Source organism: Rhinatrema bivittatum, chromosome 2, assembly GCF_901001135.1.
Source record: "Rhinatrema bivittatum chromosome 2, aRhiBiv1.1, whole genome shotgun sequence".
NCBI classification, from domain to species: domain Eukaryota; kingdom Metazoa; phylum Chordata; class Amphibia; order Gymnophiona; family Rhinatrematidae; genus Rhinatrema; species Rhinatrema bivittatum.
Window position 1 is genome coordinate 816,272,913 of NC_042616.1, and position 16,130 is coordinate 816,289,042.

Below are 16,130 nucleotides of genomic sequence, written 5' to 3' on the forward strand. Positions count from 1 at the left end.
GTCACCCAGTATCTCCCTGAGCCCTGGATTCTGCTCCTCCTGTTTCAGTGACCCTGTCCCCCTGAGTGCTGGACTCTGCTCCCCCTGTCTCGCGGTCCCTGTCCCCCTGAGTGCTGGACTATGCTACCCCTGTCAGGGTCCCTGCCGCCTCTGTTTTGGGGTCCCTGACCTCCGGGCTCTGCTCCCCCCCTGTCCTCTGCTCCCCCTGTCTCGGGGTCCCTGTCCCCCTGAGCGCCGGACTCTGCTCTTCCCCCCCGTCCCTCCGAGCGCCGGACTCTGCTCCCCTCCCCTGTCCTCCTGACCTCTGCTCCCCCTGAGCGCCGGACTCCGCTCCCCCCCTGTCTCGGGATCCCTGTCCCCCTGACCTCCGGACTCTGCTCTCCCCCCTGTCTCGGGATCCCTGTCCCCCTGACCTCCGGACTCTGCTCTCCCCTCGTCCCTCCGAGCGCCGGACTCTGCTCTCTGCCTCCTGTGCTCCGGACTCCGCTCCCCCCCTGTCTCGGGATCCCTGTCCCCCTGACCTCCGGACTCTGCTCCCCCCCCTGTCTCGGGATCCCTGTCCCCCTGACCTCCGGACTCTGCTCCCCTCGTCCCTCCGAGCGCCGGACTCTGCTCTCTGCCTCCTGTGCTCCGGACTCTGCTCCCTCCCCCTGTCTCGGGATCCCTGTCCCCCTGACCTCCGGACTCTGCTCTCCCCCCGTCCCTCCGAGCGCCGGCCTCCGCTCTCTGCCTCCTGTGCTCCGGGCTCTGCTCCTCCCCTCGGGCCGGGCGGAGCCTCCGCTCTCCGCTTCCTGTCCCGGGGGAGGGCGTTGCAGTTCGGGGCGGACATCGGCGCGCTCTCGGCGACTGGCACGGCTCAGGCGGTTCTGCAGGGATCCGGCCGGGGATGCCCCGGAGTTCCCCCGCGATCGTGACGTGAAGCCCGCAGGTGAGAGAGAGAGAGATACCCCCGCCGGGGGCAGGAATTCCGGGCCCGACAGCTACCCCCCAGGGGGGTGGGAATCCTGGGGCCGGATCTGTTGCCATCCCGAGGCCGGAAAAGTTGCCCTCCTGGGGGCAGGAATCCTGGGTCCGGATCTGATATCCCCCCCCCCCCCCCCCCGGGGCAGTAATTCCGTGGTCCGATCTGATATCTCTCCCCCCCTCCCCCGGAAAATGAAGCAGCTCCTCCTGCCTGAATACTCACCTTCAAAAGGAAGCAAGACAAAGCCGAGGACCTGTAATTATTAATGCTGACAACTTTGCACAGCCCTGCTAGGTACTAAGATATACAATGTGCTTACTGCTGTGGCAGAGAGTTTGAATATAGTGCTGACAGTGTGCCTAGTGCTATAACAGAGGGTAATATTGTGCTGACAGTACGCCTAGTACTGTAGCAGAGAATATTATATTTACATAGCAGTGACAGTGTGCATAGTGCTGCAGCAGAATATATTATATTTACGTAGCATTGAGCGTGCAATGTAAATATAATATACCCTGCTGATGTACTATGCACACTGTCAGCATTTAGTGTTGTAGCAGAGTATATTCACATAGCGCTGACAGTGTGCATAGTGCTGTAGTAAGAAGTATTTTATAATACTGACGGTGCTGAGATTCTTATATTTATGTAGCATTGGTGATGTCTTCAAGAGAATTATTTTTATATAGTGCTGCTTGTGTGCGTGGGGCATGAGAGTGAAAATATGTAGCACTGATGGCGTGCTTTATGTCATAGTAGAGTATTATATTTATATAATGTTGACAAATGCTTGTGGGGTTGCACAAGGGAGTATCATATTTATATAATGCTGACAGTATGCTGAGATTATTATATTTATACAGCAATGATGGTGTCTTCAAGAGAATTATGTTTATATAGTGCTTCTTGTGTGCATAGGCAGTATGAGAATATTATATAGCATTAATGGCGTGCTTTATGTTGTAAGAGAATAGTATATTTACATAATGCTGACAAATGTATGTGGGGTTTGCATGAGGGAGTATCGTATTTATATAATGTTGACTGTGCTGTATGAAAGAGTATTATATACGAATGTAATGCTCCCGTACAGTACTACACACATTCAGAACTTCATAAAACCTGATACGTGCTGTCAGCGCAGTATTAATATAAGAGTTTATATGATGCCACTGCCAGTGCTATAAAAATATGTTATTTCAAAATATAGTCCCATGCACACTGTAAACATTGTATGAATAGTGCTGATAGTGTGTATGGGACTGTATGAGGTAACATATTACCAAGGTGCTGATATGGTGTGTGGGCCTGTATGAGGAAGCATTATATTACTATAGTGTTGACAGTGTGCGTGAGGGCTATACGAGGGAGAATTGTATTACTATAATGCTAACAGTGTGCCTGGGGCTGTATGAGAGAACATTGTCATAATGTCTCTGTATCGCTCCATGGTGAGACCACACCTTGAATACTGTGAACAATTCTGGTCACCACATTTCAAAAAAGATATAGTTGCGATGGAGAAGGTACAGAGAAAGGCAACCAAAATGATAAAGGGGATGGAACAGCTCCCCTATGAGGAAAGGCTGAAGAGGTTAGGGCTGTTCAGCTTGGAGAAGAGACGGCTGAGGGGGGATATGATAGAGGTCTTTAAGATCATGAGAGGTCTAGAACGAGTAGATGTGAATCAGTTATTTACTCTTTTGGATAGTAGAAAGACTAGGGGGCACTCCATGAAGTTAGCATGGGGCACATTTAAAACTAATCAGAGAAAGTTCTTTTTCACTCAACGCACAATTAAACTCTGGAATTTGTTGCCAGAGGATGTGGTTAGTGCAGTTAGTGCAGCTGGATTTAAAAAAGGATTGGATACGTTCTTGGAGCAGAAGTCCATTACCTGCTATTAATTAAGTTGACTTAGAAAATAGCCACTGCTATAACTAGCAACGGTAACATGGAATAGACTTAGTTTTTGGGTACTTGCCAGGTTCTTATGGCCTGGATTGATTGGCCACTGTTGGAAACAGGATGCTGGGCTTGGTGGACCCTTGGTCTGACCCAGTATGATATGTTCTTATTGTATTACTATAGTGCTATCAGTGTGCATGGGGCTGTTTGAGAGAACATATTACTATAGTGCTGACAGTATGCATGGGGTTGTATGAGAGAAGATTGTATTAATACAGTGCTGACAAGTGAGCATGAGGCTGTATGAGTGAAGATTGTATTAATGTAGTGCTGACAAGTGTGCATGGTGCTATATGAGGAAACATTGTATTACTATAGTGCTATCAGTGTGCATGGGGCTGTATGAGGAAACGTATTTCTTTAGTGCTGACAGTATGCGTAGGGCTTTATGAGAGAAGATTGTATTAATATAGTGCTGACAAGTGTGCATAGGGCTGTATGAGGAAACATTGTATTACTATAGTGCTATCAGTGTGAATGGGGCTGTAAGAGGGAGCATTGTATTACTATAGTGCTGACAGTATGCATGGGGCTGTATGAGAGAAGATTGTATTAATATAGTGCTGACAAGTGTGCAAGGGGCTGTATGAGGAAACATTGTATTACTATAGTGCTATCAGTGTAAATGGGGCTGTAAGAGGGAGCATTGTATTACTATAGTGCTGACAGTATGCATGGGGCTGTATGAGAGAAGATTGTATTAATATAGTATTGACAAGTGTGCATGGGGCTGTATGAGGAAACATTGTATTACTATAGTGCTATCAGTGTGCAGGGGCTGTATGAAGAAACATTGTATTACTATAGTGCTGACAGTATGCATAGTGCTATATGAAGCAGCATTGTATTACTATAGTGCTGACAGTGTGCATAGTGCTATATGAAGCAGCATTGTATTACTATAGTGCTATCAGTGTGCATGGGACTGTATGAGGAAATATTGTATTACTATAGTGCTGACAGTGTGCATAGTGCTATATGAAGCAGCATTGTATTACTATAGTGCTATCAGTGTGCATGGGACTGTATGAGGAAATATTGTATTACTATAGTGCTATCAGTGTGCATGGGGCTGTATGAGGAAATATTGTATTACTATAGTGCTATCAGTGTGCATGGGGCTATATGAAGCAGCATTGTATTACTATAGTGCTATCAGTGTGCATAGTGCTATATGAAGCAGCATTGTATTACTATAGTGCTGACAGTGTGCATAGTGCTATATGAAGCAGCATTGTATTACTATAGTGCTATCAGTGTGCATGGGACTGTATGAAGAAACATTGTATTGCTATAGTGCTGACAGTGTGCATAGTGCTTTATGAAGCAGCATTGTATTACTATAGTGCTGTGTGCATGGGGCTATATGAAGAAACATTGTATTACTATAGTGCTGACAGTGTGCATAGTGCTATATGAAGCAGCATTGTATTACTATAGTGCTGACAGTGTGCATAGTGCTATATGAAGCAGCATTGTATTACTATAGTGCTGACAGTGTGCATAGTGCTATATGAAGCAGCATTGTATTACTATAGTGCTGACAGTGTGCATGGGACTGTATGAAGAAACATTGTATTGCTATAGTGCTGACAGTGTGCATAGTGCTATATGAAGCAGCATTGTATTACTATAGTGCTGACAGTGTGCATAGTGCTATATGAAGCAGCATTGTATTACTATAGTGCTATCAGTGTGCATGGGGCTATATGAAGCAGCATTGTATTACTATAGTGCTATCAGTGTGCATGGGGCTATATGAAGCAGCATTGTATTACTATAGTGCTGACAGTGTGCATAGTGCTATATGAAGCAGCATTGTATTACTATAGTGCTATCAGTGTGCATGGGGCGATATGAAGCAGCATTGTATTACTATAGTGCTGACAGTGTGCATAGTGCTATATGAAGCAGCATTGTATTACTATAGTGCTATCAGTGTGCATGGGGCTATATGAAGCAGCATTGTATTACTATAGTGCTATCAGTGTGCATGGGGCTATATGAAGCAGCATTGTATTACTATAGTGCTATCAGTGTGCATAGTGCTATATGAAGCAGCATTGTATTGCTATAGTGCTGACAGTGTGCATAGTGCTATATGAAGCAGCATTGTATTACTATAGTGCTATCAGTGTGCATGGGGCTATATGAAGCAGCATTGCATTGCTATAGTGCTGACAGTGTGCATAGTGCTATATGAAGCAGCATTGTATTACTATAGTGCTATCAGTGTGCATGGGGCTATATGAAGCAGCATTGTATTACTATAGTGCTATCAGTGTGCATAGTGCTATATGAAGCAGCATTGTATTGCTATAGTGCTGACAGTGTGCATAGTGCTATATGAAGCAGCATTGTATTACTATAGTGCTGACAGTGTGCATAGTGCTATATGAAGCAGCATTGTATTACTATAGTGCTATCAGTGTGCATGGGGCTATATGAAGAAACATTGTATTACTATAATGCTGACAGTGTGTGTGTGGCTATAGTTTTCTCTCCACTGCATCCTTATCCGGCATAAAAATATAAGAACTTGCCATGTTGGGTCAGACCAAGGGTCTATCAAGCCCAGCATCCTGTTTCCAACAGCGGTCAAAGCAGGCCACAGGAAGATGGCCTGTTCTCTCCTTCTGTCCTCTTTTTTTTTTTTTTTTCCTCTCTAACTTGATGCTTTGCTCTCCTTTCTCCTTCCAGCTCTCTCTGGGCCTTCTGTCCCCTTTATTCGCTCAGCAGCAGAAGGGGACTCCCTGCCCTGGCTGATGTCACTCCTCCTGCTCTGCTATCATTCCTCCTGCTCTGCTGATGTCACTGCTGCTGCTCTGATGCTGCCGTTGCCCTTAATGTCGGACACAAGATACCATGGCCCCAGCTGCCGCGGGGTAAGATTTTGGGCCAGTTGACCAATCAGCTTGCATGTGTACACGGGCACCTGTTAAACACAAACTCTCTTACTCCTCTGCCTTTCCTGCAACAATTCTCACCCTCTCACCATGCCGATGCTGAGGGAAGAGGGGGACCTTTCTCTGTCGCTTGCACGATGAGCGTGCAGGGCCAGGCTGACGTAGGGGCTGCTGCCGGGCTTGGAAATGCAGAACTACAGCTCCCAGAGTGCACTGAAAGGGACTTGAGCTTCTTTCTCCTTGCTAGCTGGTGAGCTCTACAGAGAGAGAGAGAGAGAGAGAGCGCACGCACGCGTCTATTGTGTGTGTGAGGACATGTGAATACTTGCACACGGGCGTGTGGCCAAACCAGAGAGGGCTGCTCTGAGCCTCAACCCTGTTCCCTCACGCACCAGGAATCAGACAACAGCAGGGCCTCACTTCAAGCTCTCTAGTGCCTGAGAGGAAGGGGGTTCTGCGCAGATTGTCACATCGTACTGTATATAATGCTGAGAGGGTATGTGCTATTATATATTTACAAGTACATAACACTGACAGCAGACTTGGAGCTATACAAGGTATTATATACACACATTATCCTTATACCGTGATGCATACACTCTCAGCGTTATATAGTGCCACATATGCAGTCAGTGTTATAATAGTATGTACACTCTTGGTGTTATATATGTATACATATACATAATACCACATACACTCTCATTGTTTTATATGACACCTTGTAAAGCGTTAAGGATGCTAGCAACGTTATAACATCATGTAAAATCTCAGCGTTTTGTGTGTATATATATATATATTACACTTATACGCTCGGTGTTATATTTGTGTATACAATGGCACGTACGTGCTCAGCATTATATATACCTTGTATAGCACAAAGTATGCTGTCAGTGTTATACTTGTAAAGACAATTCCACATACTCTCTCAGCATTACGAAATGTATACATAGTGCCACATACGCTCTCAACATTATATGTGAATACATACTGCATCTCGTACAGCACCTGGCATTATACTACTACGTACAGCATTATATTCATATACTTTCAGCGTTACACACTATACCCTTTTAAAGCACCACATATACTCTCAGCTTTATAAAGGATGCCTCATGTTAGCACCATATGCACTCCTCACACAGTACCACAGATTTGCAGCGTTATATATTTTACCAAATGCCTGCCACTCCCAGCAATATAAATTACGTCTCATATAGCAGCACACACACTCTCATTGTTCTATATAATTTGCTGACAGTGTGCACAGGGCTGTGCAAGGTATTATAGCACACTGAGAGCATGCATACTGCTGAAGGAGCTATGATGTGATATACACCATTTTTAGTACATTACACTTCAGTATATTTCTGCACAAGGTGGCATTCTACTTATCTGGTATTACTGACATGTACAGGGCCATCTGAGGTGCTGTTACATTTATACAGTGCTGATGGTATGCACAGGCCCATACAGACATTAGTGTATTTACATGGTGCTGATAGTATATTTATATGAGCTGGGCAGTAAGCAGGTCTCATTGATGGGGGGTAAGTCATTGGTAGACAGAGGATCTCTTCCTTAACCCATGCTCAGTTATTAGGTCAATATTGGCTCATAAGGAAGAGTGTCCTCTAATACCATGCTGGGATACTCGGTCAGTACCGATCAGAGGGAAGAGTGGCCCCCTAACACCATGCTGTCACACTGAGTCAGTACTGGCTGACAGTGTAGTGGGATACTGGGTCAGTACTGGAGCAGAAGGAAGAGAGTGTCTCCTAATATCATACTGGGATACTGGGTCAGTACCGATCAGAGGGAAGAGTGGCCCCCTAACACCATGCTGTCACATCGAGTCAGTACTGGCTGACAGTGTAGTGAGATATTGGGTCAGTACTGGAGCAGAAGGAAGAGAGTGTCTCCTAATATCATACTGGGACACTGGGTCAGTACCGGGTAAGGGATGGAGGCATCATTTGCTATCAGCACATGAGGTTCATGCCCTGAGTCTCTGCTTCTTTGGTTACTGGTGTAGTCCATTCCGCTGACATCTGAAGAAGAGGAGAGTCCCAGAGTGAGAGTGTTTCAACCATCTTGTGAGTGTGTGTGTTTATGAGTGAGAGAGAGAAGGAGCCCGTGTGTGTGTGAATGACAATGACAGTGAGAGAGTTTGTGTGTGTGTGTGTATGAATGAATAACAGCATGCATGTGTGTGTGTAAGAGAGAGAGAGACCCTATGTGTGTGTGTGCATGAGTGAATGAGAGACTATGTATGTGTATGTGTGTGAAAGAGTCTGAGGGACAAAAAATTGTGAGTGAATGAATGACAGTGTGCATGGGTGTGTAAGAGAGAGACCCTGTGTGTGTATATGAATGAATGACAGCAAGCCTGTGTGTGTGTGCGTGCATATGAGTGAATGAGAGAGTATACTTGTACGTGAGAGAGTCTGAGAGACAGAAAATTGTATGTGTTTGTGAGCGAGCGATAGAGCCTATGTGCATGTGTGACAGAGAGAGAGTTTGTGTGAATGAGAGAGACCCTATGTATGCGAGGGTGAGAGAGCATTTGTGTGAGAGCCTGTGTATGTGTGAGATTGAGGAATGTGAGAGAATAAACAAGTATGTTAGAGGTGTGTATATGTGAGAGAGAGGCTAAAGTTAGTGTACACCTTCCCTGATCCTTGTCTCCCCCCCCCCCCCCTCCCTCATACTAGCCCAGGATTATCTTAGAGTGAGTGGTAAACAAACATTGCCTGGGACTGAAGACAGGCAAACAAAGGCTTGAAATGAGGGCAAGGCCTAGACTGGAAACAGGGACTGGGCAGGGCAGGACAAGGACTGGACAAGGACAGAATAGAATGAGCAACAATAAACAGGAAGGCCCAAACAGGGCACAAGGTGCGTCCACTGAAACATTTTCTACCTTTGTTTTGTTTTCGTATGGTTGTGCAGGCCTTGGTTTTAAGTCGCCTTGATTATTGTGGAGGACTGTGTTGATGTGTGTCCTGCATTTGGCACAGAATGCAGCACCCCCGAGCACTGACAGGGTTATGAGGGAGAGAACATGGAACCCCAGTAGTGAAGAACCCGTAAGGGCTCCCAATTAAATGGAGAGTGCGTTCTAGATTGGCGACTGTTGTTTGTAGGCTACTGAAGAACCCCTCTCCTTGTGCACTAAGGGACTATATTGAATTATACATCCCTGCGAGAGCTCTGAGGTCAGAGAGTACTAAGTTGTTGGCCATTCCCCCTGTTAAAAAATTTAGTGGAGCTGAAAGGCAGGGAGACCCGGAAGGCCACAAGGCAAGGCAGGAAGGCCAAGGTAAGCCACAAGGCAAGGAAGCCCGGATGGCCAGGTCAAAGAGCCAAGGTGTCTCGATGAAGAGGCAAGGAGGGAATGGAGAGACTGAGTTAAGTACGGCTGCAGACGCCGCCTCATAGGATCAATGAGAAGGCGGCTAGAGTGGCTGTGAGGGAGGCTCGCTGATGACCTCTGCTGGTGATGGTGCGGGACTGCGTAGCAGGTGAAATCGTGACATTCAGCCCTCCTTCAGGTCACAGAGACTCTCCTGGTTATTCACCTTGAACTCCCCCCTCCTCCCCCCATGGTCACCCAGACCTGCCACCCAGCTGATACCTACCCCATAAGCACATTTATTATCATTTCTGCAAGACAGTGAACAGGTGTAAGTTTTCAAATTTACACGCGTCTCTCTTAAAATAGCAACCTACGTGCGTAACTGTAGGCCCTATCCCAGAATTCTCCAGGACGTCCCCTTTCCATGCGCATACATGATGTGCGTGCGAAACATAATATACACGTGCACTTTCAAGTATGCGAGTACTTGCTACCTACATGCATATATGCAAATTTGTACGTGCATAACAGCACGGACTACTGTAACACACTTTTCCTAGGATTGCCATATACTACTAACAGACCACTGCAAATACTACAGAACTCGGCTGCCAGCATACTTACTGGAAAAGGCAGGAGAGATCATATCACCCAGACACTTGCAGATTTACACTGGCTCCCAACAGAACAGAGAGTGCAATTTAAAACACTATGCACAGTGCATAAACTAATAAATGACGAACAGGCTGACTGGCTAAACACCGCATTACGACTACATGCCCCTCAAAGGAGTCTCAGATCGGCCAATAGACCTCTACTAACCATACCCTCAGTCAAAACAGCAAAGTTGACCCAAGTTAGAGAGAGAGCACTATCATTGGCAGGACCTTTATTATGGAACTCATTACCCCTGGAATTAAGACTAATGAAAGAATTAAAGCTCTTCAAAAAAGGCTTAAAAACATGGCTCTTCAAAAAAGCATTTCACAGTGAGGTAGCTGAATAACAACACAGAAACAGCTGAAAGTCAGCAGTATAAAATGCAGACTTGCTTATTTTTTATTATTTTTCTCATATTTAAGTATTACATTAGAAAGACAGTATAAACATATGATTACGCTAACAATCATAAATGGAAACCATACCCATTCCCCATTTAGAGTATATTATTGAACTATGTAACCGTATAATACTGGCACCTGTTGGATAATTTAGAAACCAAACCAGACATATTTGTGCCTAACTGTAAACCGTTGTGATGGTGCTCGACTGAACGACGGGATAGAAACGTTTTTAAATAATAAAAAAAAAATAAATACATTTTGAAAATTCACCCTGGGTGTTATTTGATGTATCTGTTTTATTTTAAATCTTTTTTTTTTATTGGTCTTTGTGTGACTAAAATTGGTATGAGGTTTAAATTACTGGACATTATTCTGTTTGTTAGCTGCTTTGAAATGTTTATCCTTTTTATTAGTGTGGTTTTGCTTTAATATGATTGATGCTTTACATTTTTGATTTTATTATTTGGTGTTTTATGAGGAGTGGCGATGTTTCTCTTTTCCCGTTGTTACAGCTGCAGAGTCTGGCTTGTTGTGCTTGCCTGATCACTTTTTCTTGTCTGCATGCTTCTGCTTATACTGTATGGTCAACCTCTTCTGCATTTGGCGCGGGTCTGTCGGTGTTCGGCAGGCGTGACTGTGGAGTTTCTGGTGCAGGGATGGGTAGCAGCCTGACTTGTGGTGTTTTCCCCGACAGGAGGTGTCGTGATGTTTTAGGTATAATATTTGCAGTGCTGCCTTTTCGCAGGGAGGGTTGTTATTGTTTGGGGAGGGCAGTCGGGGTGTTACGGTGTGGCAGGTTTCCTGTGGATTCTGAGCCCATGGCTTTTGCAGGGTTTTGCATTGTACAAGGCTCCTGGTAGTGGAGGGAGTTTGTGTCTCTGTTACTGAGGTCAGGCCAGCATTTGAATATTATTTATCTACGACGAGTGTTAAGGGGAAATGTCCCAGTTCTGCTCTGCACTCAAATAGGCCGATGCAATAAAGTGCATGGAAAAAAAATGTGTGTCTGGACTGGGCCCGTATTTTACCGCTCGCACATTCACCTCTCTTGGGCACCCAATGCAATAGGCAAATACGCCGCCGTGCTAAATAGGGCGCGTTAGGGATAAGTAGTGCGTCCATAGTATCGGGTGCCTAGGAGAAGTAGCTGTGCGTAGTAGAGGAAACGGACGTTCATTTTTACGAACGACCGTTTTCCTAATTCGTGAACTGAGCATCCGTTTTCCTAACCTGACCGCCATGAGGATTTTTTTTGTTGCTGCTCTCTGTAGTTCCTTCCACTTAGTATTGCAATGAGGAACCACACAAAAGCAGTATTTTCTGCCTTTCTGTTCAGGGCTTGGGGGGGTCTCAAGATTTCACACCAGCTCCGGGGTTGGCGTTAATTTTTGAGGGTTAAAACCTGCACGTCGGACGCAGGGTGAGTTTTTTACATCTGGGGTTCTAGCTAATAGCCTCATTACCATGGCATTTACATGTGATGAGCGCTATGTGCTGGTTTGGACGCGTGTTTTGGATGCACTTATCTCCTTATTGCATCAGGGGTTATGGATACACATCTAAAATGTGCATCCAGCCGCGGGTTAACCTGTGCATTAGCCTGAGCGCATGATACTGCATCGGCTATAATATTGCATCAGCTAATACAATGCTGGGACGCTGGGTCAGAGGAGAGAGTGTCATGGGGCTCTGGGTATCACTGTGTCATAAGAACATAAGAAATTGCCATACTGGGTCAGACCAAGGGTCCATCAAGCCCAGCATCCTGTTTCCAACAGAGGCCAATCCAGGTCATAAGAACCTGGCAAGTACCCAAACACTAAGAAGATCCCATGCTACTGATGTAATGTGGCTATTCCCTAAGTAAACTTGATTAATAGCAGGTAATGGACTTCTCCTCCAAGAACTTATCCAAGCTTTTTTTGAACCCAGCTACACTAACTGCACTAACTACATCCTCTGGCAACAAATTCCAGAGCTTTATTGTGCGTTGAGTAAAAAAGAACTTTCTCTGATTAGTCTTAAATGTGCCCCATGCTAACTTCATGGAGTGACCCCTAGTCTTTCTATTATCCAAAAGAGTAAATAACCAATTCACATCTACCCATTCTAGACCTCTCATGATTTTAAACACCTCTATCATATCCCCCCTCAGCCGTCTCTTCTCCAAGCTGAACAGCCCTAACCTCTTCAGCCTTTCCTCATAAGGGAGCTGTTCCATCCCCTTTATCATTTTGGTTGCACTTCTCTGTACCTTCTCCATCGCAACTATATCTTTTAGATCTGTTACTAGGCTCTGTCCAGCGCCAGTCAGGGTCTGATAAGCATGAGCCAGTTTTATTCTTTGCTGGGCTCTCCCTCTTTCCGCCGGGCGGCCAGGAGAGCTCCGAGTTCTGACTGTGCCCCGCTCCAGGACTTGGGAGCGTGTGCTGTTAGAGAGCGAGGGACGGCGGCGGTCACGTGACCCGCAGGCTGAGGCAAGCCCCAGGGACGTCAGGTATGCATGCGAGAGAGCCAGGTGAGCAGAGGAACGGCAGAGAGGGGAGAGCCCGGAAGCTGGCGTCAGGTGGCGGGGTGGAGGCAGAGCGAGGGGTGGAGAGTGCCAGGAGCTGAGACCGGACCAGGTGGGAGCCCACGGAGGAGCCACCCGGGCCACGGAAGAGGAGATCGCCCGTGGGGGGTGCATGCGGAGGGCCAGACCTGCGCAGGTAAGGTGTGGCTGCTGCAGCTGGGCGCACTGCTGTCCGGGCCTGATAGTCTGCATGTGAGGGGGGGGGGGGGGGGGAGGGCTGTGTCTGAGGCCCGGAGGTGTATGGGGGGGGGGGGGGGGGGCAGGCGGAGAAAATAATGCAAAGTAAGGAAGTGAACGATTCCCATCCAGATCACTTTATCGTGTTGCCAAGGCCCGATACAGAAGGAATACAAGTAAAGAGAACAAAAGAAAACATGACTGAATGATAATAATTCAAGTAGGGTACAGCATTCGCTTCTGGTGCTGCTCCGTATTGTCTCTGGTCAGCGTCTCTTTCTCTCACGGTGGCAGGATCCCACACATTTAGCTGCTGTTTCTATTCTTTCCCTCCGGAGTATTCAGACATTTTCTTGCTCATTCGTTTGTGGGAACAAATGAGGATCATTCCCAGGGCCGAGGGCTGTGAGGAGCGGACGGAACGAGGTCTGAAAAGAGGGGAAGGAACGAGGATCACTCCCAGACTCAGGCCTGTACCACTCCTGGGGTCGGGGGCTGTAAGGAAGTGAAGGAACGAGGACCCCTCCGGGGTCGGGGGCTGTAAGGAAGTGAAGGAACGAGGACCCTTCCGGGGCCTGGGGCTGTAAGGAAGTGAAGGAACGAGAACCACTCCTGGGGTCGGGGGCTGTAAGGAAGTGAAGGAACGAGGACCCTTCCGGGGCCTGGGGCTGCAAGGAAGTGAAGGAACGAGGACCCTTCCGGGGCCTGGGGCTGTAAGGACGTGAAGGAACGAGGACCCTTCCGGGGTCGGGGGCTGTAAGGAAGTGAAGGAACGAGGACCCTTCCGGGGCCTGGGGCTGTAAGGAAGTGAAGGAACGAGAACCACTCCTGGGGTCGGGGGCTGTAAGGAAGTGAAGGAACGAGAACCACTCCTGGGGTCGGGGGCTGTAAGGAAGTGAAGGAACGAGGACCCTCCTGGGGGTCAGGGGCTGTAAGGAAGTGAAGGAACGAGGACCCTCCTGGGGGTCAGGGGCTGTAAGGAAGTGAAGGAACGAGGAACCTTCTGGGGGTCAGGGGCTGTAAGGAAGTGAAGGAACGAGGACCCTCCTGGGGTCGGGGGCTGTAAGGAAGTGAAGGAACGAGGACCCTTCTGGGGGTCGGGGGCTGTAAGGAAGTGAAGGAACGAGGACCCTCCTGGGGTCGGGGGCTGTAAGGAAGTGAAGGAACGAGGACCCTCCTGGGGGTCAGGGGCTGTAAGGAAGTGAAGGAACGAGGACCCCTCCGGGGTCGGGGGCTGCAAGGAAGTGAAGGAACGAGGACCCTTCCGGGGCCTGGGGCTGTAAGGAAGTGAAGGAACGAGAACCACTCCTGGGGTCGGGGGCTGTAAGGAAGTGAAGGAACGAAGACCACTCCTGGGGTCGGGGGCTGTAAGGAAGTGAAGGAACGAGGACCCTCCTGGGGGTCAGGGGCTGTAAGGAAGTGAAGGAACGAGGACCTCTCCTGGGGTCGGGGGCTGTAAGGAAGTGAAGGAACGAGAACCACTCCTGGGGTCGGGGGCTGTAAGGAAGTGAAGGAACGAGGACCCTCCTGGGGTTGGGGGCTGTAAGGAAGTGAAGGAACGAGGACCCTCCCGGGGTCAGGGGCTGCAAGGAAGTGAAGGAACGAGAACCACTCCTGGGGTCGGGGGCTGTAAGGAAGTGAAGGAACGAGGACCCTCCTGGGGTCGGGGGCTGTAAGGAAGTGAAGGAACGAGGACCCTCCTGGGGGTCAGGGGCTGTAAGGAAGTGAAGGAACGAGGACCCTTCTGGGGGTCAGGGGCTGTAAGGAAGTGAAGGAACGAGGACCCTCCTGGGGTCGGGGGCTGTAAGGAAGTGAAGGAACGAGGACCCTTCTGGGGGTCGGGGGCTGTAAGGAAGTGAAGGAACGAGGACCCTCCTGGGGTCGGGGGCTGTAAGGAAGTGAAGGAACGAGGACCCTCCTGGGGGTCAGGGGCTGTAAGGAAGTGAAGGAACGAGGACCTCTCCTGGGGTCGGGGGCTGTAAGGAAGTGAAGGAACGAGGACCTCTCCTGGGGTCGGGGGCTGTAAGGAAGTGAAGGAACGAAGACCTCTCCTGGGGTCGGGGGCTGTAAGGAAGTGAAGGAACGAGGACCCTCCTGGGGGTCAGGGGCTGTAAGGAAGTGAAGGAACGAGGACCTCTCCTGGGGTCGGGGGCTGTAAGGAAGTGAAGGAACGAGGACCCTCCTGGGGTCGGGGGCTGTAAGGAAGTGAAGGAACGAGGACCTCTCCTGGGGTCGGGGGCTGTAAGGAAGTGAAGGAACGAAGACCGCTCCTGGGGTCGGGGGCTGTAAGGAAGTGAAGGAACGAGGACTCTCCTGGGGGTCAGGGGCTGTAAGGAAGTGAAGGAACGAGGACCCTCCTGGGGTCGGGGGCTGTAAGGAAGTGAAGGAACGAGGACCCTCCTGGGGGTCAGGGGCTGTAAGGAAGTGAAGGAACGAAGACCGCTCCTGGGGTCGGGGGGTGTAAGGAAGTGAAGGAACGAGGACCCTCCTGGGGGTCAGGGGCTGTAAGGAAGTGAAGGAACGAGGACCCTTCCAGGGTCGGGGGCTGTAAGGAAGTGAAGGAACGAGGACCCTCCTGGGGGTCAGGGGCTGTAAGGAAGTGAAGGAACGAGGACCCTCCTGGGGGTCAGGGGCTGTAAGGAAGTGAAGGAACGAGGACCCTCCTGGGGGTCAGGGGCTGTAAGGAAGTGAAGGAACGAGGACCCTTCTGGGGGTCAGGGGCTGTAAGGAAGTGAAGGAACGAGGACCCTCCTGGGGGTCAGGGGCTGTAAGGAAGTGAAGGAACGAGGACCCTTCTGGGGGTCAGGGGCTGTAAGGAAGTGAAGGAACGAGGACCCTCCTGGGGGTCAGGGGCTGTAAGGAAGTGAATGAACGGGGACCCTTCTGGGGGTCGGGGGCTGTAAGGAAGTGAATGAACGGGGACCCTTCTGGGGGTCGGGGGCTGTAAGGAAGTGAAGGAACAAGGACCGCTCCTGGGGTCGGGGGCTGTAAGGAAGTGAAGGAACGAGGACCCTTCTGGGGGTCAGGGGCTGTAAGGAAGTGAAGGAACGAGGACCCTCCTGGGGGTCAGGGGCTGTAAGGAAGTGAAGGAACGAGGACCCTTCTGGGGGTCGGGGGCTGTAAG

At 48.8% G+C, this 16,130-nt stretch overlaps 1 protein-coding gene across 5 annotated transcripts in view; it reads left to right on the plus strand.

The window, feature by feature from the left end:
• Positions 1-795: 795 nt before the first annotated feature.
• Positions 796-16,130, plus strand: part of FAM83H (family with sequence similarity 83 member H) — a 99,751-nt gene continuing 84,416 nt past the window's right edge. The window contains exons 1-2 of one of the 5 annotated variants that reach the window (XM_029592282.1): positions 796-928; positions 5,633-5,817. The gene's annotated coding sequence lies outside the window, so the exon portion shown is untranslated. Of the gene's footprint in view, positions 929-1,139; positions 1,259-5,632; positions 5,818-12,767; positions 12,966-16,130 lie in introns of those variants that run through there. The other 4 variants (XM_029592283.1, XM_029592280.1, XM_029592284.1 and 1 more) reach the window with 4 other exon arrangements.